This window comes from Oncorhynchus tshawytscha, linkage group LG09, assembly GCF_018296145.1.
Source record: "Oncorhynchus tshawytscha isolate Ot180627B linkage group LG09, Otsh_v2.0, whole genome shotgun sequence".
In the NCBI taxonomy this organism is placed as follows: domain Eukaryota; kingdom Metazoa; phylum Chordata; class Actinopteri; order Salmoniformes; family Salmonidae; genus Oncorhynchus; species Oncorhynchus tshawytscha.
Genome location: NC_056437.1, coordinates 26,069,531 through 26,086,722, shown reverse-complemented (window position 1 = coordinate 26,086,722; position 17,192 = coordinate 26,069,531). Strand labels below are relative to the sequence as shown.

General features: G+C 45.7%; 1 protein-coding gene across 16 annotated transcripts in view; it reads right to left on the bottom strand.

Annotated features, from left to right (window-relative positions):
- Window positions 1-17,192, bottom strand: part of LOC112257639 (RNA-binding protein Musashi homolog 2) — a 432,435-nt gene that overhangs the window by 104,105 nt on the left and 311,138 nt on the right. The gene's annotated exons all lie outside the window — the stretch shown is intronic.

Sequence of the window (17,192 nt, the reverse complement as noted above, 5' to 3'; positions counted from 1 at the left end):
CACACAGACAGACAGTTAGACAGACAGACAGACAGACAGTTAGACAGACAGACAGACAGACAGTTAGACAGACAGACAGACAGACAGACAGACAGACAGACAGACAGTTAGACAGACAGACAGACAGACAGACAGACAGTTAGACAGTTAGACAGACAGACAGACAGACAGACAGACAGACAGACAGACAGACAGACAGACAGACAGACAGACAGACAGTTAGACAGACAGACAGACAGACAGACAGACAGACAGACAGACAGACAGACAGTTAGACAGACAGACAGACAGACAGACAGTTAGACAGACAGACAGACAGACAGACAGACAGTCAGACAGACAGTTAGACAGACAGACAGACAGACAGACAGACAGACAGACAGACAGACAGTTAGACAGACAGACAGACAGACAGACAGACAGACAGACAGACAGACAGACAGACAGACAGACAGACATACAGACAGACAGACAAACAGACAAACAGACAAACAGACAAGATCACCTGATCCTGGGTTTAAACACACATAGCCATAAACAATCACCATGATAAGTTATTATCAATAAGTCATTATCATGGAGTTCAACAGATGATGGTGGGCTGAAGAGACATTGTGACATGTTGAATGTGACATGGGTTTTGATTTGTCAATTGACGTTAGAATACAAGAGGTCAAAGGGCATGTAGCCTGAGTACATTGTGTTAAACTGAGCCTATACCATACCCATAATAGTCAATACCATATGTGTAATCAGCCTATTCTAAACACAAACACCCAGTCCATAATACTGACAGTCAGCATCCTCCTGGGTTTAGACAGACAGGGCTTTTGCATTAAATGGAGGATAAACAGGGTTGGGGCCAGGGGTTAGAGGTCAGAGGTGAGACGAGAGAAGATAAGGAGACGGCAGGGCTGATAAGACCATGGGTAAATAAACCAGCGCCAAACCCCTCTATTCCACCGTGACCTTTGAGTCATTAACACTTAACTCTGACAGCAAGACAAAGGGGAGAGTGTGTAGTACACATTAGTCACTTTCACCTGTGCTTAGAAGCATTCCTAAAGCTCTCTTTACGATGACTGCTGCTGTTGACTGTCACCACATAGCCCAGGGGCAGGTTTAGTGTGTCATGTTACTGCAACATGATAACACATGCAATACAATGCACATTGAGCACCAGCACTAAACTGCCCCTGGAATCATTTTCTGTGCAATAGGGACAAGTTAAACAGGATTTCTAAAATCCTTGATGAGTGTTGGTGAGATTAACTGTGCATGCAGGGCTAACCTAATGTAGCAGGCATAGAAAGAAGCCCGAGAGGAGTTCCCACTTCCATAAGTACTGTATCCCTGAAAACCGGATGTTAGCGGTTACTGGCTGCTCCGAATGGGCTAATAATGCAGGGCAGGCACTGCAGTGTTCTAACTACTGTCATGAGAGGGAACTTATGCCAAGTTGTTCCTAAATGCCCTGACCTCCTCTGATGACTTCCTCTATAAACTCATCAGGACATCCTGGTGCAGCTGGTGGGAAGGAAAGTTGGTCAGCCCGCCCTCTTCCCATCCCTCACTACTTATGTCTGGGGTTTCTATCTTACTGTCTTTCTCTCTCCCTCGTTTCCCTTTTTCTGCATGCTTCCCTTGTCATTACTCATAATAACAGTAATCTGAGATAAACTATTCACTATCTCCCTGAAACTGGCAGAGGATGTTACTGAAACATCTCTAGGTCAACAGGAACTTGGAAAACACAGGAAAAGCTACATCAATGAGGTTGAATTAAAATACGCAGATAAATCATCAACAGCTATTCATTTGATGCATTCTATATCAGACCAACGGAATATCAATTTAAGAAGAGAAGTCCTGAGATTGGCTTGCCGTGGGCTGCCTGCCTGTGTGTTTCTGTGGGCGAGGCGAGGCTGAGTAGCGGTGTCGGGAGCTGGAAAATTGGAAGATGCAGCTTGTTTTCCAGCTCGCTCCACCTCCCCCTCGTCGGCGGCACAAGGACCACTTTTGACAACCAACAAATCAGCCGTCAGGAGCCATTTGTCAAGGCGGAGTGCGGGAGGAGAGAGTGGCGGATGACTGAGCGAAGCGAGTAGAGAGACAGAAAGAGAGAGACGGGGAGAGGGGTTAACACACCTGCCCTCTCTGCAGGAGAGTGCTCCTGTCACCGCACTCTCTCCCTCTGCCACACACTGAGACAGGCAGCTCCTCCTTTAACTGACGGCATATTTTCCACTGCACCATTACACACTGTGGGGTCAGGGCCTAGCCTCTGTCACCATCACCCACCAAGCACTACCAACACCGGCCCACAAGGGAAGCTGCTGGGAGCTGCATGCTGGATGGGCTTCTACACCCAACACTAAATCATAGGCTTCTGACCTAACACAGAATGCTTTTCTAATCAGTGTATTGAGTCCAGAGAGCCAGCTCCTGTTGACAGGGGCCTCATTATGGCAGATGTAGAGAGAACACCCTGTAACCAGATAGTCTGGCTCAGTCTTTCTAGGAGTTATTGATAACCTGAGCCCAAACTGCTCTTTTAGAGAAACAACCCACTGATCCAAACACTACAGCCATCACAAAGAGCCATAACACTACCTCTGATACCAGTGAACACGGTCTCCTGTCCTGTCTGTTTGATGAATATCCTCAGGGCCAGTCCTTGTCGTTGTGCCGCCCTAGGCAAGTCAAAAAAAATGCCACCCCAACAAAACTAGAATAGTCCCAGTAAGCAAAATTACATTAAAAAGATGTGTAGAAAACATATTTTCCAAAAGTTGAAGTTATGTTCAATTTAGGTTCTGAATAAAAGGTGAAAATGTGTATTTTTCGTACATCTAAAATACATTTATCCAGGACGTTGAAAAATATGTTTTTTCCAGACGTTGAAATCAGGTCAATTTTCAGTTATGAAAGAAATGAGAAAATACTTAATTTTGCGGATGTTGAAAATACATATTTTCCCAATGTATAAATCAGGCTCATTTTTGATTCTGAATAAAAGTTAAAAATAGATAAGTTATAGACACCTATGTTTGGGCAAAATCAAGGCTGGTCCAGAGTGGACAAAATCTGAACCAAACATAGACGTTTATAAATGGACCAGACCAAAGAACAATGTCAGTGTATGTGGAAATCAAGGCAGGTCCGGATTCAAGGCCGGTCCGTGCTTACTGAGGTGTTACCTACAGTGTTGCCTGAAATGTAATTTTATGAATGATCATCTATGTGGTAAGCCTACCGTTTTGTAAAACACCTGGTTTGGACAGGAACAAAAAAAGATGTCCAGAAGATGTCTCGTGCTTACTGGGGTGTAGCCTACCATGTTGACTGCAAAAGAGTTCTATAAATGCCCATCCATGTGGTAGGCCCACCATTTGTAAAACAGGCTGTTGCATTGGCTTTATTAGTCCTGATTCCTGTGACTAATCAATTTGGCTCTGAATATCAGCTACCCAACTTTATCAGGAGTTATTGTGAGCCTATTTGCAGTGTGTTCACACAGCTGGAAATGCAGAAGTATTTTCTTTTTTGATCAGCTTGTCAAACATGTACAGATAGAAACTTGAAACCATTGATCATGACATTGGGGTGAAACTCCTGGACAACAAATCAAAATCAAATCAAATGTATTTATATAGCCCTTCGTACATCAGCTGATATATCAGAGTGCTGTACAGAAACCCAGCCTAAAACCCCAAACAGCAAGCAATGCAGGTGTTGAAGCACGTTGGCTAGGAAAAACTAAACTCGCTAGAAAGGCCAAAACCTAGGAAGAAACCTAGAGAGGAAACAGGCTATGAGGGGTTGCCAGTCCTCTTCTGGCTGTGCCGGGTGGAGATTATAACAGAACATGGCCAAGATGTTCAAATGTTCATAAATGACCAGCATGGTCAAATAATAGGTCTGGGACAGGTAGCACGTCCGGTGAACAGGTCAGGATTCCATAGCCGCAGGCAGAACAGTTGAAACTGGAGCAGCAGCACGGCCAGGTGGACTGGGGACAGCAAGGAGTCATCATGCAACAGTTGTGATTGTCCATTCCATATTGTCCATTTTACTTTGACCTGTCCTGTTGTTAGGATATGTTGTTTGTCAACATGACAGATCATTTTTTATTTGATTGGGTACAATTTAGGTTAGGTTATCTGATCGGAGAAACCTGCATGATGTAAAAAGTGTCCGTCTCATTACATTGTCATACATTTTATCTCCAGCCTGTAGGCTACAGAAAAGGCCACACACTCTTTCTACCATATCCTATATCTGCTAGATGATTTATGTTAGACTCTTTTTTTTGATGGAATGTTGGTGGAGCGCTGCAGAGATGCATCTCTCAAACAGCACCCTGGAGAGGCGCGCTGGGAATGGACTAGCAACATATTTTGTGCCCCTGCCTTTGACAAAGTGGGCACTGTTTATCACAGGGTGGCATCAGCACTCACCTAAAAAGCCCATTAGCCACTGGTTGAGAGAAATTGTCATTGGTTTTGGGCAAAATTACGGGAGGTTTTATGTGTTGTTGGAGGTGCGTATTGGTCAGTGTAGCTCAGAAAATGCCTCCACAGGCGGCCGACTAATCCTGCCTAATGAGTGTCTCCTGCTGGATGGGTTGTATTGTCTTCCAGGATGACAGAAACACAGAACAATGTCACACCTCTCTCCAGCCTGGACCCTCCCACAGGGGCTGTCTGACCCTCTATACCTGTACTGGTCTTCCGCCTCACACTCCTCTACCCTGTTCATTACAGACCCAACAGGTACAGCACAACCCCCATCCCCCCTCCACTCGTTCTCCCTCTCATCCCTCCTTCCCCAGGGTGTCAGGTAGAGGTGTGTGATTCCTGTCTGGTAGGAGACCAGGACAACAGCTCCATGAGATGAATAAAGAGGACCAGGAATCAATAGGAACAGGGAGAGGTGTCAACACCTTCGCTGGGACAAAACTTTCCTTAAGCTTCAACAATGGACACTTATGACAACACATGGATTTTCAATGTGAGTGCTGGTAATAGGTGTTACTGGCTGGCTGCTGCAGAGGCGAGGCGTCTTGGCTGAATAGGCTGCATCTCACACTTATTAGAGAGGGGCAGGCCTGGCCCCGTCCCCCGTCTCCACTGAGCTACGCCGAGCCCACATTCACAGCCTCTTACCAGCAGCACACAGAAGCCTGCACACACACTCTCCCTGCCTGCATAATGCCATCTCCCCGCAGAGAGAGAGAGAGGCTACGCAAATAACATTAAAATGCTAAATCGATGAAACGTCAAGTGACCTTTCCTTAAAAAGTTGATTCTGCCGGAGCCACATTAATGTATTTAAAGTAGAACAAGATCAAATCAGATAGCATTCTGGAGAGTTTTCTCTCTTAATTTTCTGGCAGACACTAAAGGGACTTGCAAATAAATGCTGAAAACTTTACTTTCAGTTGACTTAACTGTCACCCCTGTTTAAAATCCAACAGCAGTCTTTACATATTTACTCAACTCACCCTTTTTAGCACCTGGGAATTACAAATCAGGCTAAATCGTTTCTCTCTCTGTTTCCACTGAGTGTGTGACACCATTTACATACATAAATAGCTTATTTGGGTACGGCTGTGGAAGAATGTGGACTTCAGCACATGGAAGTGCTATCCTCGGTTAAGGTGTAAGACTTGTTTTAATATTTTCTTAAGGTTGTATTCTGAGGAAAAATCACATACAGCATGCATACCCACAACCCCCTGGGCACAGCAGAGCAGACAGATTCTAGTGATGTGCCTGTGTCAGTCATCCTTACATGAAAATGAAAGCTCTGAGAGCAGTGAGAGCACAGATATGTTCATCCATCCATTACAACATTAGAAACTCAGCAGACAGTGAGATATCATTCTCATCCAGGACCAACAATGGTATAGGGAGTCAGTGTCAGCCTGTCAGTCCCTACAGTAGGATCTGTATAAGGAACTTTCTGGTGGATTGAGAGCATATTTAACCTGTGCCTAGAACAGAGAGTTAGAGTATTTATAGGGTGACATCATCTCAGAGACACGTCCTAATGTGCAGTCCATGATGAGCTCATCGGCATTTGTGACTGAAAACACTGGGTTACCATGGTGTGTGTGTCCGTGTGTGTGTGTGTGTCTGGGATGAAGGAGGGGACTGGGAATACATGAGCCAATCTTTCAGGATCAATATATGGATCTTCAGGGAATCAATGGAAATGTTCTGCTTTATTTACCCAAGTCCTCCATCACAACGCAGCAGAATAGATACCTGGTGAGCTCTTGGGAGTGGGAGAACCATGTAAAATAAAAGAGATTGGACAGTAGAATCGATACTGGGGAGCAGACCTCCCACAACTCCCTAATGACTAGGGCCAAATATGTTTCACCAGGTGAAATGAACTGGAAACATGGAGAAGAATGTTACTGTACACGTATCGTCTTGACAATACTAAACCTGTGATCATACTGTACAATTATCGGCATGACTTTCTGGGTCAATATACAGCATGGAAAGGAGGGAGAGGGACCACGGGAGAAACAGATATATTGTGGCTGAGGTTCAGTCTCTATGTGAGTTTAAATGAGAGGGAGGAAGAAAGAGAGGAATGAAAAAGACACTGACACAAATACACACAGAGATGGTGTGAGTGAGTGAGTGAGTGAGTGAGTGAGTGACTGAGTCACTCGCTCCCAGTGAGTGAGTGAGTGAGTGAGTGAGTGAGTGAGTGAGTGAGTGAGTGAGTGAGTGACTGAGTGAGTGACTGAGTGAGTGAGTGACTGAGTGAGTGACTGAGTGACTGAGTGAGTGACTGAGTCACTCGCTCCCAGTGAGTGAGTGAGTGAGTGAGTGAGTGAGTGAGTGAGTGAGTGAGTGAGTGAGTGACTGAGTGAGTGACTGAGTGAGTGACTGAGTCAGTGAGTGAGTGAGTGAGTGAGTGAGTGAGTGAGTGAGTGAGTGAGTGAGTGAGTGAGTGAGTGAGTGACTGAGTCAGTGAGTGAGTGAGTGACTGAGTGAGTGACTGAGTCAGTGAGTGAGTGACTGAGTGAGTGAGTGAGTGACTGACTGAGTGAGTGTGTGTGGGTGGTGTGAGTGTGTGGAGAGATCTGGAAGCAGCAGGAGGATCTGAGTTGCAGTCAGAGGTTATGTCCATCTCTCGCTCCCATCACACACACTGGGCCACACTGAGTAGCAGAGCAGCCATGTTTACACATACGCTGGCACGGAATCACCACACACCCATAAGCACAGACCCCGTCTCTCTCTATAAAGAGGAATGGCTCACTCCACAGCACACGCAGGGGTAAGTGCCACATATGATTTATGGCAACATTAGACGGTAAAAATAAGAGGAGTAAGGAAATCCTCAGCACTACAAACACAACACTAAACAACTTGTGCAACAAAACAAATCACTCCCTCCAAATCGCTAAAGATCTGCGCTCCACTTTCCCCATGTACTCGCCAAAATAGAATGTGTAATGGGTGTAGGGTAGCTAGGCTGCAGGCCTCACAACTCTTAAAACACACCGTGTCAAAGACCAGGGAGGAGAGGAAGTGGAACAACCAAGAGGAGGTTGACCTAGGATCCCCTGGCGATACACACGGAGTCTGAGTCCCACACATGCACACGCACACACACCCCGTATGGCTGCTACAGCGACAGGTTCCCCCTGCCCCTTACATCTCTCCCCTTTCATGATTGGCTGTTCTGACCTCATTATGCATGACCAGCCCTTCACCTGTTCAATCAGACCTGGGAGCAGGGCCCACACCTCCGGTGGCAGCCGGTGTGCCTTGGCCCTGTAATAAAGCAAGGGTTCTCCCAGAGTCCACAGTTCCACTGTTACAGGCCTTTGATCAGCACATCGTAATGCTGTAGCTGAGGCTCCTGGAACCAGCACTCAGGTAATCCTCTGATTTATACACTCATTACCATTAACAGACTCAGAGCAGGGACGAGCACATGCTCCAACACCGGAACACTCCAACACAAGAGCCTACAGGAAAGGAAGGGAGAACATGAGGAAGCAGTGTGTCTTGTTCGTTCCAGTCACAAACTACAGCCACAGAAAGAGAACAAACGATGGGAAGGTTTACTCAGTCTTCCCTAAAATGCTGACATAAACCAGCTCACACACACGGGGGTCCTACAGCATGAGAAGTAGGATGTGTGGGGGAGACCAAGTACATAACCCGACGCTACAGTACGTTATCTATATGAATAAGCATGGTGACAGAGCCACAAGCTGCTGCCGGGGGGACATGGCATCGAGTGGCCGTGGCATCAGCACTCTTACTCAGCCCCATCGCGAGGAGGGTTTCATTCATAAAAACAAGAGCTCAAACAATGATTAGCCCAGAATAAGTCCCCGTTTTCCTCCTAAAGAGGCTGGTGGAGAGGTCTCACTTTAGGGACTGGCCTGGGAGGTTGTGGACCAGCAGAGTCCATTAACATTACTTGTAGTCAGCCCTATTGACTCTGCATACAAAGATAATGCTCTCTTACCTTTTGCCTAGGCAATTAAAGTCAAAGAAAAGAGGAGAGGGTGAAAAAGCTCTCAACGATATATTTTGCTCCTGCGACATTCCTCTGAATCATTCCCATTAGAGGGAAGAGCTGTAAATCATTTCCCCTGGCTAATCAGTGTAGTGATAAATGCATTGAGAACAGGTTTAGTCATCTACCCCCGCCCCACCCCACCCTCTCTCTAACAACACCCCAGAGCTATATGTAATAAAGGCTTACCTATGATGGTCTTATTGCTGGGCTTTGTGAGCTCTAAGAATACCTCACTATCCCATAAAAAGATATATTTTTAATTGAGTTCAATCGTAAAGCATGCAGGGAGATGCAACAGAATACACCACATTAGCTGTCCTGCTCTCCTTGTGGCTTTGAATGTAGGCTATGCTTGGTGGCATATTCGTTTTTTAATTAAATAACACATTCACTGATAAAATGTCAATCCAGAAGGAAGCTTTAACAGGATAAATGTCTTATTTATTTCTCTGATTACAATCTTTTCAATGTCCTTGTGCTTGAGCCTGAGCTTAAAATATATATGCCTGCGTGAGTGTGTGGTCCACTGTGTCTGTGCAATCCCACTAATGATACTGAAGGAGAGTGAAGAGGCAGGCAGGGCTATAGAGACAGGGCTATAGAGGGTTGCATAGGTTAGATTATAAACGGGGTGGTTCGAGCCCTGAATGCTGATTGGCTGAAAACCGTGTTATATCAGACCGTATACTGTACCATGGGTATGACAAAACATTTATTTTTACTGCTCTAATTACATTGGTAACCTGTTTATAATAGCAACAAGGCACCTCAGGGGTTTGTGGTATACGGCCAATATACCACGGCTAAGGGCTGTGTCCAGGCACTCTGCGTTGCATTGTGCTTAAGAACAGCTTTTAGCCGTGGTATATTGCACATATATCACACCCCCTTGGGCCTTATTGCTTAATTAGAGGAGACAGAGGAGGATAAGTGATAGATGCCGAAAATAGGGACCAGCCACAAATAAACCAGCTGCTGTTGCAAAAACATTTCTACGTGGGTATGTTCATGAGCGTATGTGTGTGTGTTTGCATTCAGTGCATCTATGTACTGTTTGTATAGTATTTTCTATGCATGTGTGCGACTGTGCATGTCTCAATTGGTGCTCCTGTTTGTCCACACATGTCAACGCGGATTTATTCACCCACCCACCACCTAAGAAACATGCACAGACACGCACAGAACTGTAAGTGATATGCAGCGACACACATACAGATATAAACAAACATCAATCCTATAGCAAAAGAGACAATATGAATAACAAGTCTGTTTTCAGCCAGGCAGATCCCATACGTATTGTGTGTGCTCAACATGCTAATGTCTTAATATCTTTGACTCAGAGATGTGGATGTCTTGAGTTTAGATTCTGGGTAGGGATCTATAAGACTATTCACAGGTCTGGCTCTGTCTAAATATTCTATACATATCTGGGTCTGTGCACATTCTATAAATGAACCAATCTTTGTACTGTATGTGTGATGTGTATGCACATTATATCTTAGCACATGTTTCATGTATGTGATGACCTGTGTGATCAGTTAATGCATCTCAGTGTCCGTGTGACTTGAGGTTTAAGTGGTGAGTGTATCTCAGTGTCAGTTTGACTTGAGGTTTAAGTGGTGAGTGTATCTCAGTGTCAGTGACTTGAGGTTAAGTGGTGAGTGTATCTCAGGGTCAGTGACTTGAGGTTTAAGTGGTGAGTGTATCTCAGTGTCAGTGACTTGAGGTTTACGTGGTGAGTGTATCTCAGTGTCAGTTTGACTTGAGGTTTACGTGGTGAGTGTATCTCAGTGTCAGTGACTTGAGGTTTAAGTGGTGAGTGTATCTCAGTGTCAGTTTGACTTGAGGTTTAAGTGGTGAGTGTATCTCAGTGTCAGTTTGACTTGAGGTTTACGTGGTGAGTGTATCTCAGTGTCAGTTTGACTTGAGGTTAAGTGGTGAGTGTATCTCAGTGTCAGTTTGACTTGAGGTTTACGTGGTGAGTGTATCTCAGTGTCAGTTTGACTTGAGGTTTACGTGGTGAGTGTATCTCAGTGTCAGTTTGACTTGAGGTTTACGTGGTGAGTGTATCTCAGTGTCAGTTTGACTTGAGGTTTACGTGGTGAGTGTATCTCAGTGTCAGTGACTTGAGGTTAAGTGGTGAGTGTATCTCAGTGTCAGTGACTTGAGGTTTACGTGGTGAGTGTATCTCAGTGTCAGTTTGACTTGAGGTTTACATGGTGAGTGTATCTCAGTGTCAGTTTGACTTGAGGTTTACATGGTGAGTGTATCTCAGTGTCAGTGACTTGAGGTTTACGTGGTGAGTGTATCTCAGTGTCAGTTTGACTTGAGGTTTACGTGGTGAGTGTATCTCAGTGTCAGTGACTTGAGGTTTAAGTGGTGAGTGTATCTCAGTGTCAGTTTGACTTGAGGTTTAAGTGGTGAGTGTATCTCAGTGTCAGTTTGACTTGAGGTTTACGTGGTGAGTGTATCTCAGTGTCAGTTTGACTTGAGGTTTACGTGGTGAGTGTATCTCAGTGTCAGTTTGACTTGAGGTTTACGTGGTGAGTGTATCTCAGTGTCAGTTTGACTTGAGGTTAAGTGGTGAGTGTATCTCAGTGTCAGTTTGACTTGAGGTTTAAGTGGTGAGTGTATCTCAGTGTCAGTTTGACTTGAGGTTTACGTGGTGAGTGTATCTCAGGGTCAGTTTGACTTGAGGTTTAAGTGGTGAGTGTATCTCAGGGTCAGTGACTTGAGGTTAAGTGGTGAGTGTATCTCAGTGTCAGTTTGACTTGAGGTTTACGTGGTGAGTGTATCTCAGTGTCAGTTTGACTTGAGGTTTACGTGGTGAGTGTATCTCAGTGTCAGTTTGACTTGAGGTTTACGTGGTGAGTGTATCTCAGTGTCAGTTTGACTTGAGGTTTACGTGGTGAGTGTATCTCAGTGTCAGTTTGACTTGAGGTTTACGTGGTGAGTGTATCTCAGTGTCAGTTTGACTTGAGGTTTACGTGGTGAGTGTATCTCAGTGTCAGTTTGACTTGAGGTTTACGTGGTGAGTGTATCTCAGTGTCAGTGACTTGAGGTTAAGTGGTGAGTGTATCTCAGTGTCAGTTTGACTTGAGGTTTAAGTGGTGAGTGTATCTCAGTGTCAGTTTGACTTGAGGTTTACGTGGTGAGTGTATCTCAGTGTCAGTGACTTGAGGTTAAGTGGTGAGTGTATCTCAGTGTCAGTTTGACTTGAGGTTTAAGTGGTGAGTGTATCTCAGTGTCAGTTTGACTTGAGGTTTACGTGGTGAGTGTATCTCAGTGTCAGTTTGACTTGAGGTTTACGTGGTGAGTGTATCTCAGGGTCAGTGACTTGAGGTTAAGTGGTGAGTGTATCTCAGTGTCAGTTTGACTTGAGGTTTACGTGGTGAGTGTATCTCAGTGTCAGTTTGACTTGAGGTTTACGTGGTGAGTGTATCTCAGTGTCAGTTTGACCTGAGGTTTACGTGGTGAGTGTATCTCAGTGTCAGTGACTTGAGGTTAAGTGGTGAGTGTATCTCAGTGTCAGTGACTTGAGGTTAAGTGGTGAGTGTATCTCAGTGTCAGTGACTTGAGGTTAAGTGGTGAGTGTATCTCAGTGTCAGTTTGACCTGAGGTTTACGTGGTGAGTGTATCTCAGTGTCAGTTTGACTTGAGGTTTACGTGGTGAGTGTATCTCAGTGTCAGTTTGACCTGAGGTTTACGTGGTGAGTGTATCTCAGTGTCAGTTTGACTTGAGGTTTACGTGGTGAGTGTATCTCAGTGTCAGTTTGACTTGAGGTTTACGTGGTGAGTGTATCTCAGTGTCAGTGACTTGAGGTTAAGTGGTGAGTGTATCTCAGTGTCAGTTTGACCTGAGGTTTACGTGGTGAGTGTATCTCAGTGTCAGTTTGACTTGAGGTTTACGTGGTGAGTGTATCTCAGTGTCAGTTTGACTTGAGGTTTACGTGGTGAGTGTATCTCAGTGTCAGTGACTTGAGGTTAAGTGGTGAGTGTATCTCAGTGTCAGTTTGACTTGAGGTTTACGTGGTGAGTGTATCTCAGTGTCAGTGACTTGAGGTTAAGTGGTGAGTGTATCTCAGTGTCAGTTTGACTTGAGGTTTACGTGGTGAGTGTATCTCAGTGTCAGTTTGACTTGAGGTTTACGTGGTGAGTGTATCTCAGTGTCAGTTTGACCTGAGGTTTACGTGGTGAGTGTATCTCAGTGTCAGTTTGACTTGAGGTTTACGTGGTGAGTGTATCTCAGTGTCAGTTTGACTTGAGGTTTACGTGGTGAGTGTATCTCAGTGTCAGTTTGACTTGAGGTTTACGTGGTGAGTGTATCTCAGTGTCAGTTTGACCTGAGGTTTACGTGGTGAGTGTATCTCAGTGTCAGTTTGACTTGAGGTTTACGTGGTGAGTGTATCTCAGTGTCAGTTTGACTTGAGGTTTACGTGGTGAGTGTATCTCAGTGTCAGTGACTTGAGGTTAAGTGGTGAGTGTATCTCAGTGTCAGTTTGACCTGAGGTTTACGTGGTGAGTGTATCTCAGTGTCAGTTTGACTTGAGGTTTACGTGGTGAGTGTATCTCAGTGTCAGTTTGACCTGAGGTTTACGTGGTGAGTGTATCTCAGTGTCAGTTTGACTTGAGGTTTAAGTGGTGAGTGTATCTCAGTGTCAGTTTGACTTGAGGTTTACGTGGTGAGTGTATCTCAGTGTCAGTGACTTGAGGTTAAGTGGTGAGTGTATCTCAGTGTCAGTTTGACTTGAGGTTTAAGTGGTGAGTGTATCTCAGTGTCAGTTTGACTTGAGGTTAAGTGGTGAGTGTATCTCAGGGTCAGTGACTTGAGGTTAAGTGGTGAGTGTATCTCAGTGTCAGTTTGACTTGAGGTTAAGTGGTGAGTGTATCTCAGTGTCAGTTTGACTTGAGGTTTACGTGGTGAGTGTATCTCAGTGTCAGTTTGACTTGAGGTTTACGTGGTGAGTGTATTTGCACACCAGCATTTATTATTTAGTCCTAGCTGTGTGTACATCCTTGTTCACATGCGAATAAAAAACAGCGTGTGTGTCTGGATATATTTGTGTGTGTGTCTGTGTTCTGCAGGAGCGGCTGGGCTCTGGCTCCACTCTACAGTAGCTATGCTGAGGGAACTATCGTGTCTGTCTCTATGTAGGTCAGCTAGCAGCGATGGGCCATCCATTTTAGTGTCCTACTTAGAAAGACATACAGTGCGGTGCAAAAGAGAGACAGGGACTTTTTTTCTCCATTTAAGCCACCCTCCATCCCTCTTTCTGCTCCCCTCTTCCCTCCCTTCCTGCTGCCCACTGTGCTCAGTCGATGCACACTTTCATTCTCCCAGCTCAGCGGAGCAGCACACTTCTAACTGTATATGCTGAATACACAGGGCTACATGGACAGTCTGTTAAGGCAGGACTGAGACAAACAGAGCTACATGGACAGTCTGTTAAGGCAGGACTGAGACAAACAGGGCTACATGGACAGTCTGTTAAGGCAGGACTGAGACAAACAGAGCTACATGGACAGTCTGTTAAGGCAGGACTGAGACAAACAGGGCTACATGGACAGTCTGTTAAGGCAGGACTGAGACAAACAGAGCTACATGGACAGTCTGTTAAGGCAGGACTGAGACAAACAGGGCTACATGGACAGTCTGTTAAGGCAGGACTGAGACAAACAGAGCTACATGGACAGTCTGTTAAGGCAGGACTGAGACAAACAGAGCTACATGGACAGTCTGTTAAGGCAGGACTGAGACAAACAGGGCTACATGGACAGTCTGTTAAGGCAGGACTGAGACAAACAGGGCTACATGGACAGTCTGTTAAGGCAGGACTGAGACAAACAGGGCTACATGGACAGTCTGTTAAGGCAGGACTGAGACACACAGAGCTACATGGACAGTCTGTTAAGGCAGGACTGAGACAAACAGGGCTACATGGACAGTCTGTTAAGGCAGGACTGAGACAAACAGGGCTACATGGACAGTCTGTTAAGGCAGGACTGAGACAAACAGAGCTACATGGACAGTCTGTTAAGGCAGGACTGAGACAAACAGAGCTACATGGACAGTCTGTTAAGGCAGGACTGAGACAAACAGAGCTACATGGACAGTCTGTTAAGGCAGGACTGAGACAAACAGAGCTACATGGACAGTCTGTTAAGGCAGGACTGAGACAAACAGAGCTACATGGACAGTCTGTTAAGGCAGGACTGAGACAAACAGAGCTACATGGACAGTCTGTTAAGGCAGGACTGAGACAAACAGAGCTACATGGACAGTCTGTTAAGGCAGGACTGAGACAAACAGGGCTACATGGACAGTCTGTTAAGGCAGGACTGAGACAAACAGAGCTACATGGACAGTCTGTTAAGGCAGGACTGAGACAAACAGAGCTACATGGACAGTCTGTTAAGGCAGGACTGAGACAAACAGAGCTACATGGACAGTCTGTTAAGGCAGGACTGAGACAAACAGAGCTGTTACATGGACAATCTGTCTGTTAAGGCAGGACTGAGACAAACAGAGCTACATGGACAGTCTGTTAAGGCAGGACTGAGACAAACAGAGCTACATGGACAGTCTGTTAAGGCAGGACTGAGACAAACAGGGCTACATGGACAGTCTGTTAAGGCAGGACTGAGACAAACAGAGCTACATGGACAGTCTGTTAAGGCAGGACTGAGACAAACAGAGCTACATGGACAGTCTGTTAAGGCAGGACTGAGACAAACAGGGCTACATGGACAGTCTGTTAAGGCAGGACTGAGACAAACAGAGCTACATGGACAGTCTGTCAAGGCAGGACTGAGACAAACAGAGCTACATGGACAGTCTGTTAAGGCAGGACTGAGACAAACAGAGCTACATGGACAGTCTGTTAAGGCAGGACTGAGACAAACAGGGCTACATGGACAGTCTGTTAAGGCAGGACTGAGACCAACAGAGCTACATGGACAGTCTGTCAAGGCAGGACTGAGACAAACAGAGCTACATGGGCAGTCTATTAAGGCAGGACTGAGACAAACAGAGCTACATGGACCGTCTGTTAAGGCAGGACTGAGACAAACAGAGCTACATGGACAGTCTGTTAAGGCAGGACTGAGACAAACAGAGCTACGTGGGCAGTCTATTAAGGCAGGACTGAGACAAACAGAGCTACATGGACAGTCTGTTAAGGCAGGACTGAGACAAACAGAGCTACATGGGCAGTCTATTAAGGCAGGACTGAGACAAACAGAGCTACATGGACAGTCTGTTAAGGCAGGACTGAGACAAACAGGGCTACATGGACAGTCTGTTAAGGCAGGACTGAGACAAACAGGGCTACATGGACAGTCTGTTAAGGCAGGACTGAGACAAACAGGGCTACATGGACAGTCTGTTAAGGCAGGACTGAGACAAACAGGGCTACATGGACAGTCTGTTAAGGCAGGACTGAGACAAACAGAGCTACATGGACAGTCTGTTAAGGCAGGACTGAGACAAACAGGGCTACATGGACAGTCTGTTAAGGCAGGACTGAGACAAACAGAGCTACATGGACAGTCTGTTAAGGCAGGACTGAGACAAACAGAGCTACATGGACAGTCTGTTAAGGCAGGACTGAGACAAACAGGGCTACATGGACAGTCTGTTAAGGCAGGACTGAGACAAACAGGGCTACATGGACAGTCTGTTAAGGCAGGACTGAGACAAACAGGGCTACATGGACAGTCTGTTAAGGCAGGACTGAGACACACAGAGCTACATGGACAGTCTGTTAAGGCAGGACTGAGACAAACAGGGCTACATGGACAGTCTGTTAAGGCAGGACTGAGACAAACAGGGCTACATGGACAGTCTGTTAAGGCAGGACTGAGACAAACAGAGCTACATGGACAGTCTGTTAAGGCAGGACTGAGACAAACAGAGCTACATGGACAGTCTGTTAAGGCAGGACTGAGACAAACAGAGCTACATGGACAGTCTGTTAAGGCAGGACTGAGACAAACAGAGCTACATGGACAGTCTGTTAAGGCAGGACTGAGACAAACAGAGCTACATGGACAGTCTGTTAAGGCAGGACTGAGACAAACAGAGCTACATGGACAGTCTGTTAAGGCAGGACTGAGACAAACAGAGCTACATGGACAGTCTGTTAAGGCAGGACTGAGACAAACAGGGCTACATGGACAGTCTGTTAAGGCAGGACTGAGACAAACAGAGCTACATGGACAGTCTGTTAAGGCAGGACTGAGACAAACAGAGCTACATGGACAGTCTGTTAAGGCAGGACTGAGACAAACAGAGCTACATGGACAGTCTGTTAAGGCAGGACTGAGACAAACAGAGCTACATGGACAATCTGTTAAGGCAGGACTGAGACAAACAGAGCTACATGGACAGTCTGTTAAGGCAGGACTGAGACAAACAGAGCTACATGGACAGTCTGTTAAGGCAGGACTGAGACAAACAGGGCTACATGGACAGTCTGTTAAGGCAGGACTGAGACAAACAGAGCTACATGGACAGTCTGTTAAGGCAGGACTGAGACAAACAGAGCTACATGGACAGTCTGTTAAGGCAGGACTGAGACAAACAGGGCTACATGGACAGTCTGTTAAGGCAGGACTGAGACAAACAG